At 44.9% G+C, this 18,776-nt stretch overlaps 1 protein-coding gene across 11 annotated transcripts in view; it reads left to right on the forward strand.

Annotated features, from left to right (window-relative positions):
• The window catches only part of LOC126299504 (guanine nucleotide-releasing factor 2), a 361,975-nt gene that overhangs the window by 175,719 nt on the left and 167,480 nt on the right, over positions 1 to 18,776 (forward strand). The gene's annotated exons all lie outside the window — the stretch shown is intronic.

Raw genomic sequence — 18,776 nt, forward strand, 5'->3', positions numbered from 1 at the left:
CGACGGCCTTCACTTAACGAATGAAAGCAGTAGCGTTTGCATAGAGTTGCTAGTGCTAACAGAGAAGCATCGCTGCGTGAAATGATCGCAGAAATCGATGCGGGACTTACGACGAACGTATCCGCTAGGAGCGTGCAGCGAAATTTGACGTTATTGGGCTACTGCACCTCACAACGGCGCGAGTGCATTTGCTGTTGCACGACATCGCCTAAAGTGCCTCTCTTGGGCTCGTTATCATATGGATTAGACCCTATACAGATGGAACACCGTGGCCTGGTCAGATGAGTCCCGATTTCAGTTGGTAAGAGCTGATGGTAGGGTTCGAGCGTGGCGCAGACACTCCTGGAGCCATGGACCCAAATTGTAAAACAGGCACGGTGCAAGCTGTCGGTGCCTCCATAAGCGTGCGAGTTGGGTTTACATGGAATCAACTGTCTCCTCTGGTCCAACTGAACTGATTGTAGACTGGAAATGGTTGTCTTCGGCTTCTTGTAGACCATTTGTTCCCAAACAACTACGGAATTTTTATGAATGACAATGCTCCATGTCACCGGGCCACAATAATTTGCGACTGGTTTGATGAACACTCTGGGCAGTTCGAGCGATTGATTCGGCCACCCAGATCGCCTGACGTGAATGCCATCGAACATTTGTGGGACGTTGTCGAGAGGTCAGTTCGTGCATAAAATACTGCACCGGCAACACTTTCGCCATTATGGACTGCTAAAGGTGAAGACAACAAAAAGTGACAGATAAAATCTAAGAAGTAACTTCGGATTGAGCCCTGCTCCTTTGCATTGGTATGGTGACATCTACTGAGTCACCGAGCAACAGACTTTTCCAGGCTTTGCTGAACGTGATCGTTGCTGTATTACTTCCGCATTTCTATAGGACGAGGTGGCGCTGTTGTGCATCATTTAATCTCTTGTCTTGTCGTCGAGCTACTACTCTGACCCTCGGTGACCTTCTATCGACAGAACATAAACATATCTTCCCACCTCCCCCCCTCGCCATCCCGCGCCTCCCCTCTCGCCATCCCACCCTTCCCCCCTCACTACCTCGCCCCCCCCCCCCCCTCCGCACAAAAAGAAAGTTGCGCATATCTAAGAAATATTTGACGTGTTCTGAATTCTAAAATGAAATAGCCAATAAGAACTTCATTCTGTAGACTGTTTCCGACTGGACTGCTGACGCAAGACAGTGACACCTGTGACAGCTGCAGAACAGTGGCTTAGAGTGCTGCAGTTTTCTGTTGCAAACCGAAAGCAATCGTAATGGGTGGGAGGGCAACATGTATCAGCTTTTACACGTCACGCAGTCAGGAAATCGGGAGGAGGGCAAAGATAGGTAGTAGTTCGTGTTGCTGCGAATCGCATAGTTTCCCAGGAGTGATGCTAAAGGCAGACCGACATGCGCGTGAGCACTCGGACGAAAAAAAGAAAGTGAGCCACACTAAACTGCAGGCACGGTAACTGGCGTTGTCCGGCTTGTATCTGTAAGTACCGGTTTTTTTAAAACAAAATTCTTTATTCTTGAAACTACATGATACATGTTAACCGACCACCTAATAAATTAGTCGGCTCTAATATATATATACACTACCGGCCATTAAAATTGCTACACCACGAAGATGACGTGCTACAGACGCGAAATTTAACCCACAGGAAAAAGATGCTGTGATATGCAAATGATTAGCTTTTCAGAGCATTCACACAAGGTTGGCGCCGGTGGCGACATCTACTACGTGCTGACATGAGGAAAGTTTCCAACCGATTTCTCATACTCAAACAGGAGTTGACCGGTGTTACCTGGTCAAATGTTGTTGTGATGCCTCGTGTAAGGAGGAGAAATGCGTACCATCACGTTTCCGACTTTGATAAAGGTGGAATTGTAGCCTATCGCGATTGCGGTTTATCGTATCGCGACATTGCTGCTCGCATTGGCCGAGATCCAATGACTGTTAGCAGAATATGGATTCGGTGGGTTCAGGAGGGTAATACGGAACGCCCTGCTGTCGAGGTGACAGGCATCTTTTCCGCATGGCTGTAACGGATCGTGCAGCCACGTCTCGATCCCTGAGTCAACAAATGGGGACGTTTGCAAGACAACAACCATCTGCACGAACAGTTCGACGACGTTTGCAGCAGTATGGACTATCAGCTCGGAGACCACGGCTGCGGTTACCCTTGACGCTGCATCAGAGACAGGAGCGCCTGCGATGGTGTACTCAACGACGAACCTGTGTACACGAATGGCAAAACGTCATTTTTTTCGGATGAATCCAGGTTCTCTTTACATCATCACCATGGTCGCATCCGTCTTTGGCGACATCGCGGTGAACGCACATTGGAAGCGTGTATTCGTCATCGCCATACTGCCGTATCGCCCGGCGTGATGGTGCGGGGTGCCATCGGTTACACGTCTCGGTCACCTCTTGTTCGCGTTGACGACACTTTGAACAGTGGACGTTACATTTCAGATGTGTTACGACCTGTGGCTCTACCCTTCATTCGATTCCTGCGAAACCCTACATTTAAGCAGGATAATGCACGACCGCATGTTGCAGGTCCTGTACGGGCCTTTCTGGATAGAGAAAATGCTTTACTGCTGCCCTGGCCAGCACATTCTCCATATCTCTCACCAATTGAAAATGTCTGGTCAATGGTGGCCAAGCAGCTGGCTTGTCACAATACGCCAGTCACTACTCTTGATGAACTGTGGTATCGTGTTGAAGCTGCATGGGCAGCTGTACCTGTACAAGCCATCCAAGTTCTGTTTGACGCAATGACCAGGCGCATCAAGGCCGTTATTACTGCCAGAAGTGGTTGTTCTGGGTACTGATTTCGCAGGATCTATGCACCCAAATTGCATGAAAATGTAATCACATGTCAGTTCTAGTATAATATATTTGTCCAATGAATACCCGTTTATCATCTACATTTCTTCTTGGTGTAGCAATTTTAATGGCCAGTAGTGTACTTATAATTAGTAACTAGGAAAACTTGTTGTTTCTATTTTCACTATGGGTATTTCTATGTACTACTTTGGTAACTACACTACTCTACTCTACCTGCAGCGTTACAGGTGTGCCAGCGTGCTGTAAACCTACGTTTTGGCCGTGCCCCCCGAGCTAATCTCAGTGGGCATGCCCCCGGCACCGCGCTGGTCCAGTCCTATGCTAATGGGGTTATTCTAACCTTATTCCTGCTGTCATGTTCTTGATCAGTTTAAATGTGCACCCTGCCCCTAGTCCGAGACGTGGCGGATCCCTGCCGTGAATCGGCTGGCCATGTCCACGCCGCGACTGAAGACAACACGTGTACGGAGTCTAAATCGGGCTTAGTCTATTGTTGATTGTTCCTTAAGAAATCTTTTAAAACTTTGCTCGATATTTCATTGGCAAGTTTGTTTAGGGTTTGAAAATGGTCCTCTTGCCTGAGCAGGTGGTACGTGTCGTGACTTGGTTGTTGTAGTCTTAATTGTGCCGCTACATCGTCGAAGAGGTGGCACTCGTACACCACGTGCTTTGGGGTGCCCTGTATGGCCCCACAGTCACACGTTGGTGTAGCCCGCTTCCCAAACCGGCATAGGTATACTGGGTAGGTTCCATGTCCGGTAAGGAAGTGTTTGAAGTATTTGAGCTGTAATCGCTCCATAGTATTGGGCAGCAGTTAGTGCGTTCTACGACCCGTCTCGTCGTTATCCCACTGTTCCTGTCAAAGTTCCTCCCCCCTACGTTTAATTTCAAATTTATTCCCTGCGTGAGTCCGCATTCGTTCGACTATTTTATCCCTCTTCTCCTTTTTTATCCAGTACTACGACGCCTGTTCTCTGATTTTTATATCGAGAGGACAGAGTCCCATTACCACTAATAATGCTGCCCCTGGAGGTGTCCTATATGCCCCCTACAGATCGCAAGAGCCTATTTCGCTGCACTCTTCTTACGGCCGTGGCGGGCATGACCCTCGTGAGCCTGTGAGTCCGTGAGCTCAGACTCCTGATCCATATCGTACAATTGATGTCAGAATACTATTGTGCTAAAGTTTTATTAAATCTGGTGGCAGGTGAAAACGCTTATGTCCAATTCCAATCAGGTTATTGAGTGTTCCTAGGGATCTATGTGTCAATGTTTGATGCATAATTCCACCTCTCGTCGATGACTACACCTAGATATCGGGCCTCACGGCGCCGAAGAACTGGTGAGCCATCTATTCGCACTGTTGGGTTTCTTACGAGTTGCCCCTTAAGTAGTAGTTATGTGCACTTGCTAGGTGAGGTTGTCATTTTGGTTGTACAGCACAATGTTGTTGGGATGGATATGGCCCTTTTCGATTTTCGGTTCCAAATCCTCACCGCTCCGACCGGCAACAAGCAGGAGGAGGTCGTCTGCGTAGGCTATGCCCTCCAGCACGTCATCGCTGTTCTGCAAGTTATCCGAGAGGGGTTCCATATTAATCTCCCAGGGCAGAGCCCTGTGGACACCCCTTTGTAATCTTTTTACTGATTTTCCACCCTAGGGGACGATATCGAGACCTCCCTTTCCTCTCAATAGCTCCTAAGAAAGCCATTTAGCGGCCATGGTGGATATCAGTAGCGTCTCTGACAACCTAAGGAGTGCCCATGATGCCGAAAATATATTTGTACGGGGCTGAGTCACAGACCTCTGCGGCCAGGGCGATGGCGTCAGACGCCGATCTCCCCGGCCGAAAACCGAACTGCCTGTCACTCATCCCACACAGTAAATGGTGTGTTGCCAGTCTGTGTGCTAGCATCATCCCAAAAACTTTCCCCAGCAGGTCCAGTAAGCAGATAGGCCTGTACAATTTGGCATCCTTAGGTTCTTTATCTGGACCTTTCTTGATTATTACTACGTTTGCCTTTTTCCGAATGGGGGGGGGGGGGGGGGATTTTCTAAGCCGTAGGCACTCATTGTACAACTTAGTGATAGGTACCACCAGCTAGGGGGCAAGGAATTGCACCACCTCCACTGTAATGCCGTCTGGGCCAGGAGCTTTGCCCTTATAAGGACCTTTATCTGGGCACCCACCTCTTCTTCAGAAAAGGGTTAAACCATACTGTTGTTTTCGTAGTCCTGTTGGTCTCCTCTTCTAATTCATTGTTGTACTTGCGAGTCATCTTCCTCTCTGTCGTCAGCCAACAGGACCCGGAGGAGGACCTCGGCAGTCTCCTGCCAAGTTTCCGTCATACAGCCCCTGTCCCTGACGGTAGACAACACCATAGGTGATCGTATCTTTTCCTGTACTAATTTGTACGGGTTGCCCCATGGGTCCGTAGCCAGTTGACTTTCCACATATTTTTCTCAGCTTCCCAGCCTGATTGCCCTTAGCTTCTGTTGAAATTGATCTTTTGCCTCCCTGTATATTTGCAGTCATCGTTACTTTTCTTCTCAGACGACACTTCGCTGGTAGTACTTCCTCATCCTCGTTACAGTCTGGCGCATCTGTCCCAATTCGGCTGGCTGTGGTGACGGGGAAGCCGCAACGGCTCTCCTCCTGGTTGGTACAAGTGCTTTCACCACCCTGATGATTGCTTTCACCAGCTCCTCGGCGTATTCCTCCAAATTTTCGTCACCTTCTGGCAATATCGGTATGTCACACTCCCTCGCCAGGAGATCCCAATCAGTCCTGTTACAGTTGCAATGTATTTCACACCCCATGTCCCAGCGGGACACACTGTCTCCCAATGAGAATGTAATTAGGTTATGGTCGCTGTTCGTGATCTGATCCCAGACTGTCCAACCTTGGTTACGAAGTTAAGCGTCACCAAGGTAACATCAATATTTGTGCCTTCACCCCCACCACCTGTGTAGGTAGGGGGGGGGGGTGCCCTTGCTTATTGGCGACTATTAGTTGTAGTGCCATGATGATCTCTTTTTCCCCTTGGTCGTCTCGGATGCCGCTGAACCACAGGTGGGACTTCGCATTTGTATCTCCTGTGATGACAAGCCTGTGCCTTCGCAACGCCGTGGCCACTTGAATTAATTTGTCCAGGGATTCATCGATTCCTCCACCGTACTGGAAGTACATGTCGATAATGTACAACACTCCAACAGGTGATTGTATTTCCACGGCGTTGCAGTAGTCATCAGAGAACTGTGCGAAAACCGTAACTCTCAGCGCCCTGTTGGTGATCATTAACTGCAGCTCTTGATTCCACTTCACTGTATGTTACCTGCCAGTTGGCTGCTGAGAAGGGGATCGCGCAGCTTGGGAGTATGGCTCCTGTAGACAGAGCACATCCAGTCTCCTCTCTTCCACCACTCTTCGGACTAGTTTACTATTATGTGCGTTGATCTGTCCTACGTTTAAAAGGTTCACGTTTGAAAATATGTTCTGGTGTGGGATTTCGGCCAGTTTTTGCTCCAGTCATGCGCTCGTCTCCCATTTCTGATGACAGATTGATTGTACAACTATCTAAATGAAATTTTTAATTCCGTGTTTCGAAAACTTTTTTGACTAACTCTAGCAGGACTCCGAAGTCAGTGGAGAGATTCATCGTTTTGAGCTGTATCCTGTCCACAGCCTCCGTCCCGACCATACTTATGACCGACACGCACCACATGTCTCAGAGCTGTAGTGAGGACAGCCAGCTCCTCCAGGCGCGCTAATTGCATTACATGTTCTTGGTTTGGGTATACCCTTATGGGGTCTACTCGCAAACCTTTCGGGAAAAATGGATCTGTAGGCGAAATCGTACTGCTCACAATGTTAACTTGTACTCTCTCCTTAGTGACCTTATCATTGTGTTTTGTTATCGGAAGACTCCCTACCACAGGATGCCCTATCGGTCGGTCGTGATCGTCAGGCGACCTTAGTTCCCCGGCTTGAGGGAGAGGGAGCATCTTTCTGACCACAAGAGTCCGTTTGCATACATGCGTCTTTCATTTCCACTTTTTCGGTTTACATCTTGAAGAACCTTTCTATTAATTCCCTGAATCTGCTGGCCCTCAGTGCATCCCTCAATCTTTTACTAGGGGACTTCCTCTTAGGCTTCCTGTGTACAGGTATTTACCGTTTACGGACAACGCCTTGAAAATAACTTGCTTATCAGAAAATCAATGCTATGCTTATCAGTTGCAACCGCTGTAAGTTAAACGTAGCCGCGGATGCCATACACAGCACGGATCTGGAAAGAATCAGCGACACGATATCATCCAATCAGTGCCAATCAAAGAACTGAAGGGCATGTTGGGGAAGGCGTTGCTTTTGAAAGATGCGCGAAGATATAGGACTGCACACAGCGATGGAGGATCACATCTTGTATCCTTGTGATATACAGTTGAGACAAAAATAATGTAGAGAAATCACTCTTCAAGTCTGTACCAGGATTGTTTAGTATCCGGAAGATGTGAGCATCCCAGTGAAGTAGTGACATTATCAAGTACGTAAGTACGATTTCGATCGATGGCTGGTCTTACCCGAACCTCGGTAGAATTGTAAAGTGCTCTCCAGAGGTCAATGGAAGTGGTTAACGCGATTATTAACAGCGCGCCGTGACGTTAAAAGTCTTTAATTTTGTTCGTATTAATCATATTTATTATTAGAGTTGTAATTTAACCTTCTTTGCTCCGTTGGTATATTGAAAGTCGTAGAAGATATGATCGTGAAACGTTTTTTGAGTAGTGTGTTTCTGATTTCGTTGTTTTTCATCCGTACGCAACACCTGAATTACTTTTTTTTTAATCCGAGCTCTGATTTCCTTATATTCTATTGTTGATAACGGTACATACTAGGGAAAACTGAAAAACTATTTGTGGACTTTTAAGATGCTATGATTGATAGCTCGAGCTACTGAGGTGGAACTTGACGCTGAGCTATTCGAATCGAACCCTTCTGGTGGAAGAAATTGCCACTATCATTTGATCGACAAGGGGAGAGGAGGTGGTGCCGCGCAGTTGCTGACGATCAGACCGTTCCGCAAATTCGTAGATTGAATTCCAAACGTCTGTTACAGCGTCTCATGAAATGAGGACAGGTGACACTGTTGATGGTGGTCGGGCTCTCGGATGGGAAATGTAAGTTCGGCGATTAATTTGGTACTATTCGAGAGGAACATACAGTTTGCTGGCATGATTTCACTCACTCATTTCCTTTCATTCCGTGTTCATCCATAACAATACACACACAGCGCTATGCTGATCAGTTATCCACTCGATTAGATTCGCTCCTCACCTTCATACCAGGTCTTAGGAAGGCAACGTCAAACCACCTCCAAAAGTATCTTGCCCGGAATAGCAATGCTAGACTGACATATTGTTTGCAACGCTTGTTGCATTGAGTTCTAAAATTCTCTCAGTGGGAAGTTATTAAAGAATAGCTCCATCAGTATTGGCAAGTAAAGGATAGAAGGGCAAGTACTATGCTCTGAGTAGTTTTGTATTTGTCTTTAACGGTGTATAGGACTAAAAAAAAAATCTTAAATACAGCGGCGTGAAATGACTGGTGATACAAAGCTGTTCAAATACGGTATGGTTTTTGGCAGGTTTACTAAGTCGACAAGACGTGCTAATGTACGTTCTCAAGTTTTGCATGTCGTCTTCTATTGTTATTCACGTTTAGAAGGGTTGTTTTATACATAAATCAGTATTTCATCCGAAAGTAACAACTGTCAACATGTAACATGACTACTTAATTAAAACTTTACTACATCGTTTGAGTAGTATCACAAATGTGCACAGATACAGATGTATAGAAAAAATGCCTGGAATTTGCAGCTTTATTGCAAGATTGAAATTATAAACATAAGTAAACAGCTTTTGAATTCAAATTGAGTTAAACCGTGTAAGTTTCCCGCGCGTCACCAGATAGCATTACCAGTACTCGGTTATTATCTCTGCGGCGGATTTGGTCACCATTTTCGGCCGAAGTTTGTGCGTGGAGAGAAGTTGACCGGGCTGCAAAAAGCGCTTTTTGTTTCGAGTCATGCGGAATTGAAGTTAGCTGTAGCAGCGCAATGGAAATAGCGAAATACATCCAGGAGAAAAGGTTCCAGATTATTGAATCGACAAATGACAGAATTAAAACAGGGAACATAGCACACACGCCATCTACAGGGTAACCAAGCACTGTAAATATATTAAGAAAATCGTTTGCAGTGATAAAAATACCGGTCTTTGCCACCTAAAACGTCGAAGCGTAGCGGGATTGAGAATTTTTCGGTAGGGAGGACGTAGAAAGTTACCTGGAATGGAGAGTCATTGACAGATGTAGAAGTCTTTTCGGGTGTGCCCCAGGAAGTGTGTTGGGACCTTTTCGGTTCAAGTTGTATATTAATGATCTTGTGGATAATATCAATAGTAACTTCCCAATTGACATAGATGATGGATTTATCTGTAATGAAGTACTGGTTAGAAGAAGCTGCACAATTGTTCACTCAGATCTTGATAATATTTTCAGGTGGTGAAAAGATTGTCGTGCAAGCTTTGTCTCGCTCCACCGGCGAATGGAACACGAGGTAAAATGATACTCGTTATTTTCGAAGGCTTTTTTAAGTTTATTAGTTCTATAGTACGTGGGCTGTGGTCACAATAGTGTAAATTGTGAATCCAGTGTGACGACGACGCTGCGATGGTGGTAGCAGGGGAACGTGAAAAACGCGTTTGTGGGGAGGGGGTCGCCAGATGCGTCGCTGGAAATAACTGTCAGCGCCACAGCTGCTGTGCTTTGTCTCTGCTTACCTCGCGTGGCGCAGTTCGTCTGATGGCCCGCGACTTACGGACGAGCTCCGTGGCCCAGAGAAGAGAAAGCTCAGTCAGCAGTTCTTGTAAATATGAACAGCTAGCAGGCCAGATAAGCTACGTACAAACTGGTGAGCTTTCTGGCGATAGACGGCTTATTTCTGACCTTGACATCGTGAATCAGGCTTTCCGTGGTTTCCTGCAGCACGTCAGACGGTCACCGAGCGAAGTGGCGCATTGGTTAGCACACCGGACTCGCATTCGGGAGGACGACGGTTCAATTCCGCTTCCGGCCATCCTGATTTAGGTTTTCCGTCATTTCCCTAAATCGCTTCTGGCAAATGCCGCGATGGTTCCTTTGAAATGGCACGGCCGGCTTCCTTCCCCCATCCTTCCCTAATCCGATGAGACGGATGACCTCGCTGTTTGGTCTCCTCCTCCACCACATCAACCCCAACTTGTGTTGGTTGGGGTCATAACACCCATCTTCTACTTCTCCGCATCATCTTTGGGTCATAACAATATTCCTGTGTGATGATGAGTTGCCACCAAGCATCGTCCTTGGCCCCTGTGCTGATTGTTGTTTCTGTTTTGACACTAGCAGGTGCACTTGCTCCTCCCAGCATAGCGTGACGTGAGTGGAAACATCTTCTACGAGATATTGCTAAATCCCCATAAGGCGTAGACTCTTTCTGAGATCGTCGAAAGTTTCGGCAGCGTTTATTTTCAAGAGAACACAGAACTTTATTACATAACGCTGCTCACGAAAATCAGCAATAACGATGTTTAGAGCCCATTATGAAACACATTCACTCTCACAGGCTGCCAACACACAACTGATACCGACAGAGATACTGCTGTGAAATTTGCAGCGACTAGCGATAATTGTACGTACTTCAACGGCTCACGGAAAGTTGTCGCAAGCAGGGACTTAACCGTGGGTGGGGAGGAATAATAATAATTCAGTGTCTGTCTTTACTTAACATCCCTCGTACAATTTCGATGTCAGCAGGTCGTCGTCTTGTGGTTCGCGTCTTGTGGATAACGGGTTCGCTCGGAACTGGGTGTGCGTGTGTCGTCGTCGTCGTCGTCGTCGTCGTCATCATCTTTTCATCATCGTCGACGCACAAGTCGCAGAAGTGACGTCAATGAGAAGGCTTGCTGCACCAGGCGGCCGAACTTCCCTTAACGGGACTCCCAAGCAAATATGCCATAACCACATTTCATTTTTTTTTAATTTTACAATTACGTTGTGTTGTAAGTGTGACTGTTTCAAGTGATATTGCCGCCATTTTTGAGTGCGCGTGTCCCTGGTGGGCCTACGCTGTTTCAGAAAAAACACAGAAGCTGCAAGTGCTGAAAAAACGAAGCCTGGAAGGTCAGGCGGCTGCTAACGGATTAAGATCATTCATTTCCAAGTCGTCGTCATTTCAGCTTATCACAACCGACCTATCGTTATTTCCCTAATCGTCAGTCACTAATCAATTACCATCATGCTGTATCGATCAATGACTGGATAGTTAACTTCATGCCTTGGCGTGAAGTATTGAAATAAATACCAACTGGCAATAGCCATTTGAGGTTTATGAAGATGTGCAAAACTAGTGACGCGGAAACTGCAAGGGTGACTTTCGTTCCCTAGGAAGGGATCACTCAGTCGACCGGCAACTACATTTCATTACTGACGGAAATAAAATCGCAACACCAAGAAGGAGCTGTGTGACATACATGAAAGTTGGTAGGCGTGTTTCTACATTTGAAAGATGATGCCCTGTAGCGTGCATTCCACTGACCCCATACCACCGCCATTTGCGACTTCAGTGGTGTCAAGTGAGAGCTCATTGGAGGGCAAAGAGGAAGTCTGATTTGTTTTCTGATGAAACTTGGTTCGGCCTGGGTGCCAATGATGACCGTGCGTTTTAGGATCATGTTAGTTAAGGGCCTGCAACCAATCTGTCGGTGTGCTAGACACACTGGACCCACACCTGGAGTTGTGATCTGGGGTGCGATTTTGTGTGACAGCAGGAGCACTCTCGAGGTTATCCCACGCTCTCGGACTGCAAATTTGTATGTCAGTCTGATGATTCAAACTGTTGTGCTGTCATTCATCAAGCGAATTGCAGGGAGTATTTCCCAACAGGATAAAGATCGCCCACATACTGCTGTTGTAACCTAATAAGATCGGCAGAGTGTCGACATGTTGCCTTAACCTGCTCGATTACTAGATCTGTCTCCAATCGAGCACATGTGGGACATCATCGGACGACAAATCCAGCGTCATGCGTCATCCACAAACAGCATTAACCGTTCTTGTATTGACTGACCAAGTTTAACAGGCATGTCACTCCATCCCACAAACCGACATCCGGAACCTGTGCAAAACATTGCATGCACGTTTGCATGCTTGCATTTAACATTCTGGCAGTTACACCCGTTATTAATGTACCAGAATTTGACATTTGCAATGGCTTATCTCGGGCTTACATTAACCTGTGATCTTGCAATGTTAATCTCTTTAATATATTACCTGGAGAAATGTATTCCCAAAATTTCATTATTCTATACTAATTATTTTTTGGTGTTGCGACTTTTTTCAGTCAGTGTATTTTGTAATGCCTGGAATTTGTTGACATATAACATTTTTTTCATTATGAGAGCTATGCTTTGTTCACAAGTAATATAATCCCAAATATTCTGCCTATAGGAATGCGAATTTAGTTTTGCATGTTCCGTCGTATAAAGGATGTTCCAAAAATACGTTTACAAACTTGGGGGACGGATACCGTCCACCAAAACAAGAAAAAGTTCACATAAACATATGTCCGAATATCCGTCATTTTCGAGTTATTAATGAAAATTGACGTTCAACTGCTTTCCAGGTTCGGCACAACTACTTCACTGTTCCGTGCATCCTTTTGACGCATTGTATCCTAGATGACTTTGTGTTGCCAGGGAGTCTTGCTTACATTCGCCTGATTCCAATGTGTCCATTGTGCACATGTATTTAGTAGCGAGTTAAGTGGAAGTTCTTCCTTATTTATGTACGGCGCGGGACTGGTAAGGCACCGGCAACGGTCGTCCGGTAACATCGGCCGGCAGCGTGGTCGCAGTGCGTCCCATCTCCTTCGTCAGTTTCTGTCCGGGTCCAGGTGGTTAGGCTAGAATGGGCTGGGGTGGGTACCACAACAGCGGCTTCTGCATGTGAGTGCGCTTTCCTGTCTCGTAACAACGTGGCTAGTGCTGTACACTCTGTCCTCAGACAAGTTTTACGAATATTTCAGATGACGGGAAAAACATTGTCACATACTCGAGATAATTCGTGGTGACTGAGAAGCGCCGAGCGCTCTTAGGCGCTGCAGTCATGGACAGTGCGGCTGGTCCCGGCGGAGGTTCGAGGGTTTGTGTGTAAGCTTAGGGACTGATGACCTTAGCAATCAAGTCCCATAAAATTTCACACATATTTTTGACTGAGAAGCAAGTTATAAACACACTGTATTTATTTTAAGTTTTGAAGACGTACGTCAGTTAATCTTCAATAGTTGTCATTTAGCACACGAATCCAAGACAAGCGTCAAGTGTAGCATAAGACAATCTGAAAGCCTGAATCACTTAAAAGTGGAAATACAAGGTGTACAACTTTGCTTCCGCCGTTTTTCCCCAAATTTGAGGCTTTAATGAAACAAGTTGGTTACACGTGTATCATTCAAAGTATTTTCCATCGCTGGCCACTACTTTCTCCCATCTTTCGGGCAGTGTACGAATCATGCGTCAAAAAAATTGTTCATCTTTTGAAGCGATCCACGAATCGATCCAATTTGTGACTTCTTCATGTGGCCATGCGCCATTGATCTAAACAAGTGATAGTCAGAGGCAGCAATGTCTGGAGAATACGGCGGGTGGGGCTGGACTTCCCATTTTAACGTTTTCAAGTACGTTTTGACCTCTTTTGGAACGTGGGGTCGAGCGGTTGTCGTGCTGCAAAATTACTTTATCGTGCCTCTCGCTGTATTGCAGCCGTTTGTCTTTTAATGCTTTGCTCAAACGCATTAAATGCGTTCGATAACGAGCACCTGTAATTGTTTCACTTGGTTTTAACACCTCATAGTACACGACGCCGAGCTGGTCCCACCAAATGCAGAGCATGATCTCGGAGCCGTAAATATTCGGTTTGGCCGTCGACATGGAAGCTTTGCCGGAATATCCCTATGTCTTTTTGCCCTTTACGCTTATCGTAATGAACCCATTTTTCGTCCCCGGTCACAATTCAATGCAGAAATCCCTTCCGCATTTGCCTCTGAAGCAACTGTTCACAAACGCCGTTCAACGTATCTTGGTTTCAGCTCACACGGGACCTAAGTTCCTTCTTTCTGAATCATACCCATAGCCTTGAAACGTTTTGGAATGGCTTGCTGTTTTATTCCAACTAATCGTGCAATTCTTTTTGAGTTTGACGCGAGTCTTCACTCAGCAATGTCTCCAATTCCGCATCTTCGAAAACATTCTCTCTTCCACCACTACGCGTGTCTACGACGTTAAAGTCACCGTTCTTGAAGCGTTGAAACCACTCACGACACGTTCTTTCACTAATAGCGTCCTTACCATACATACATGAGAGCATTCGATGAGACTCAGCCGCTGTTTTCTTCATATTGAAACAAAACAGTAACACCTCCCGCAAATGACGAGAATTAGGCTCGTAAACTGACATTTTCAATCAAGAACAACTTTATAATGCAGACACAAATAGACTAATGTTTGAATGAGGTTATGTTAACCGAGGTCCAAGCTAACTGCCTGACGTCTGCGATCTGTTTCTTTCGACCCCTACTTACCGTTGTCGCCACCTATCTGCAAACGGCGGAAGCAAAGTTGTACACCTTGTACATACCGTACACCACATTTGCAAATCACTTCATATTACAAGAATCACTACCCTATTGGCATAAAATGCCAGTAAGCACTAATCGTAATTTGTAGATAACTAATGACACCGTTCCACAAAAAAGATCCAGTACATTAGCTATAAGCATATAAGACACACCATCCTTTTCACTTGAACAAATTATTTTTTGAAGTAATAATCTATGTCTACAAGTTCGAATAAAGATTTTGCCTATTTGAGGTTTCGAATGAAGTTGTGATTCTTTCTTGGGCTAAAGTTATCAGTTTCTCACGCTCCATATTTCGTGTGCGAGAACGTCGGTCGATTTGACCGAAGAAAACAAACTGATTTGAATTTCACGGATTGTTCCGAAGCCTGCACTTTCGGGACATAAGATCCGTTATAGTGTGTCCGCGCACATATTGGCGTCCTAATTTGAAAAATCGGTCGTCGGCGGAATCCACCTATATCGGAGCCACTACGACTGCAGCCTAACGGACACGCGGCTACGCGGCTGTATCAGACCGAAGACACCTGATTCATCTAACCTTTGGCACTGTTTGTCGTCGAGTTGCCGAGGCACACCCGTAGCACCACAGACTATTGATGAGGAAGACCACGTGTTGTTCGTACACCGGACTAGGGAGAGCACGTTCGACAGCTCCGAAGTTCAGCATTGAGCAGCTCGTGTATCCCTATCATAATCAACGTGTACAAAATCTTATGCGTGCCGATCGCCCATTACGGGAGAACTTTTGCCGATTGTTTGTTGCACAAACTGCCAGTCCGTTATTTGACTACTCAGTTTTGTTTACAGAAGAGGCAACGTTTGTTAAGAGATGGAATAACAAATTTCCGCAACCGACACATAAGGACCGAGCCACAGTACAGGGTAGACGAGTACAGGGTAGACGTGAGCATCCGTGTGAGCTGGAATCGTAGGTGACTGTCTGATAGGGCCATACTTTCACCCAGTATTTCCTACAGGGCCTGTCTATACGAACTTTATTCAGAAAACCCTCCAAAACATACTGAAAGGAGTATCTGCAAATAAGAAGAAACATGTGGTTTATGCACTATGGAGCTCAAGTACATTTCAGTCTGTGTTCGACGTGCGTTGGCCGGTATTTACCGTGACATTCGGACCATTTCGTGAACTGCACATTCTGCATATCTCAGCCCTTCGAATTATTATCTCTGTTGGCACCTTAAAGGTATGGTCTTAGGGTGTCAGCCCATCCAGACGCGTAATCTTTTCATTGACGTGTCGTAGAAACCTGTGAAACCATTAAAACCTGACAGGGAGGATTTGACAGCGTGCGACACTCCGTGATTCGACGAGTGCGTGTATGTTTAGAAGCAATATTTCGAGCATTTATTACAGGTTAATGTGTTGATGGGCTCCTGTCACCTAAATTGTAAACTATCATTTTATGTTTAACATCCATTTATGACATAACACTCCATTCTTTTAATGCTGGCAAGAATGCACAGTGCACATACCTGTAGAAAAAACGCCACAATGTTGCTCAAGGCTATATTCGTACATTGAAAATAAACTGGTGCGCGAAACTTAAGGATGAAAGTAACTTTCAGATGATGTCACTACCGACTAACCTAGCTCTAAGAAACTGGGACCGAACATAACAACAACTGCTACAGTATAGTTAGAAGATAACTGAAAGAAATACACAATGAGACTAACAGAAATTGCACTCTTACTGAAAGAAACATTGCATGCACGTTTGCATGCTTGCATTCAACATTCTGGCAGTTACACCCGTTATTAATGTACCAGAATTTGACATTTGCAATGGCTTATCTCGGGCTTACATTAACCTGTGATCTTGCAATGTTAATCTCTTTAATATATTACCTGGAGAAATGTATTCCCAAAATTTCATTATTCTATACTAAGTCACCACAATTCTTGATGGTGCCCATGCACTACAAAAAAAAGGGACACGGTTCTGAACAGTGCATTGGCCCTGTGCTTCATTATTGTAGATGACAGTGTGTGATTCCATTGAACAGTACATGTGCAGGAGCTCATGGAACGAGAGCACATTCGAAAAATGGACTGGCCTGCCAGTCCAAATCCCGTCGAGCACGTTTGGGGAGCAGCACATCCACATGCACCGATCACGATCCGCCAGTTGTCAAATGCACTGTTGGTGGAATGGACTGCTCTGTAACGAGAACTCCTTATTGACCTTGTGGGCAGCGTAGGAGCATGTTGCAGAACATGCATTTGCCCCCCCCCCCCCCCTGTGATGAGCGCACACCCTATTAATAACCGTGTCCCACCTGTAATGAATCGTGATGACTTCAGTGTAATTATTGTCTTTGGATGAGTGTCACTTCTGTTTGTCTCATCGTGTATTTTTTTCATTTACCTGCCGTACCATACTTAAGCAGTTCTGTCTACGTACAGTCAGAGTTTCTTTGAGCTACGTTACTCGCTAGTCACATGTTGTGCAAAAGTTATTTTTGTCTGTCAGTTTTGCACACCAGTGTAAGCTGATGGTTCATCTGCTTATCATCATTGTTGTCTCACTTCCTGTTGTTAACTTGTACGAGGTATGGGTACTGAAACAAAAGTACAGATATTGCACCAAACGTAATTTTCATTTGTCAAATATTAGTATTAGTGTGTTGATTTTTTTTTTATATTCTTCTTTGAACTATAGGACACTGCCAGAGTATGTGCTCTGGGTGTTTCAGCAGGTCTTGAAAGATTTTTAATTATAAGCACGTGTTGTGTGACAGCAGACATTCCCTCACTTTCGAGAACGTCGGCTTGGCGGCCACCGTACACTGCAGTGACTCTAGGGTTGCTGTTCGACACTTTCTGTACATTTTCAAAGAATGGTATTTTTTAAAGAAAAACGTGACAGTTTTAAATTAATCGTACATTTTTTGTAGTTTGAATTCCAACCTCCTCCAAAGTTTTTCATTACTCTAGATTTTATGTCCCTTTATATACATTTTATGTCATTTTAATGATATTTTTAGATCAATTTAGTGTTAATTGTCAGGATATTTTAGAGCACTAAAATCTGGGCTCTACAGTTACAGGTCCTTTTTCTTATTCATAACGTAAATGAATTCTGACCAGGGGCAACTGCCCTGGCTCCTCCCCTCCAGTCTGTGGAGGTCCCTGGGTTTTGGGTAACTTGTATTTAAAGAAGAACGTTGTCATTCCTCAAATATGTGTTGTTAGAATAATGGTTTACAGTCACTCGTAATTATTTTTTAGAAGTATGTTTAATGAGTTAGCCATTTTGACCATTGCTTTGTGGAATATGTATTCCCTAGTGATCATACAATGAAGGCTTTCACGACTGGATGGTACTGTTGTTCATAATTCTTCCGGGTTATAAGGCCGTTGTAAGGCCTTATAACCCGGAAGAATTATCAACAATATTCCCTAGTGATGTTTGATCTAAATAACTCACTACACTTCAAAAGACAAGATGATGTACATAATTACAGTACCAGAAAAAAAAAATAACATTTTTATTGCACATTAAGGTTGATTTTAGCCCAAAAAAGAGTGCACAATGCTGCCACTAGAATTGAAAGACAGGGCAGCTAGAACTGGCTATTACAGTGTAAATATTACCAGTTGGGTTTTTCATGCAAGATTCTGTAGCTTTTGTTACTGAAATTGACCTTTATTCTGCTGTACATTCTGTCAATTGATTTTGCTAAATGCTCATTGTTCACTGCAATTTCTTTGATGATGATGATGATGATGATGTCTGTGTATCTTATGTTCAATGGTAATATGAGTATTTCAGTAAATATGTACTGAATGCAGCCTATTTGCGTATACTTGGGTGGTGTGATAAGTTATATACTGTGAAATTAATATGTGGAAATTCTGTCTTTTATAATTAATTGCTAATTGTGAAGAGTGAGAAGTTAACTGAATTATCTGTCTCCTACACACCTCTGCAGCCAAGGTTGCTAATGCATGTCTGTGGCTGTGCAGTGGCACTCGACACACAGATAAGATGCTTCGAATCCTGGAGATGGAAAATTTTTGCCGCAAGTATTTGGTCAGACCAGGAGAGGAGAGGAGAGATGGTGACATGATCACCAGTCTTCGCAACAATGTAGTGAGTTAAATTCTCAACCTCTCCACCGTGCCTCATGGAGTGAGGACATGTGATACTGTTGATGGTGGTCCGT

This window comes from Schistocerca gregaria, chromosome X, assembly GCF_023897955.1.
Source record: "Schistocerca gregaria isolate iqSchGreg1 chromosome X, iqSchGreg1.2, whole genome shotgun sequence".
NCBI lineage: Eukaryota > Metazoa > Arthropoda > Insecta > Orthoptera > Acrididae > Schistocerca > Schistocerca gregaria.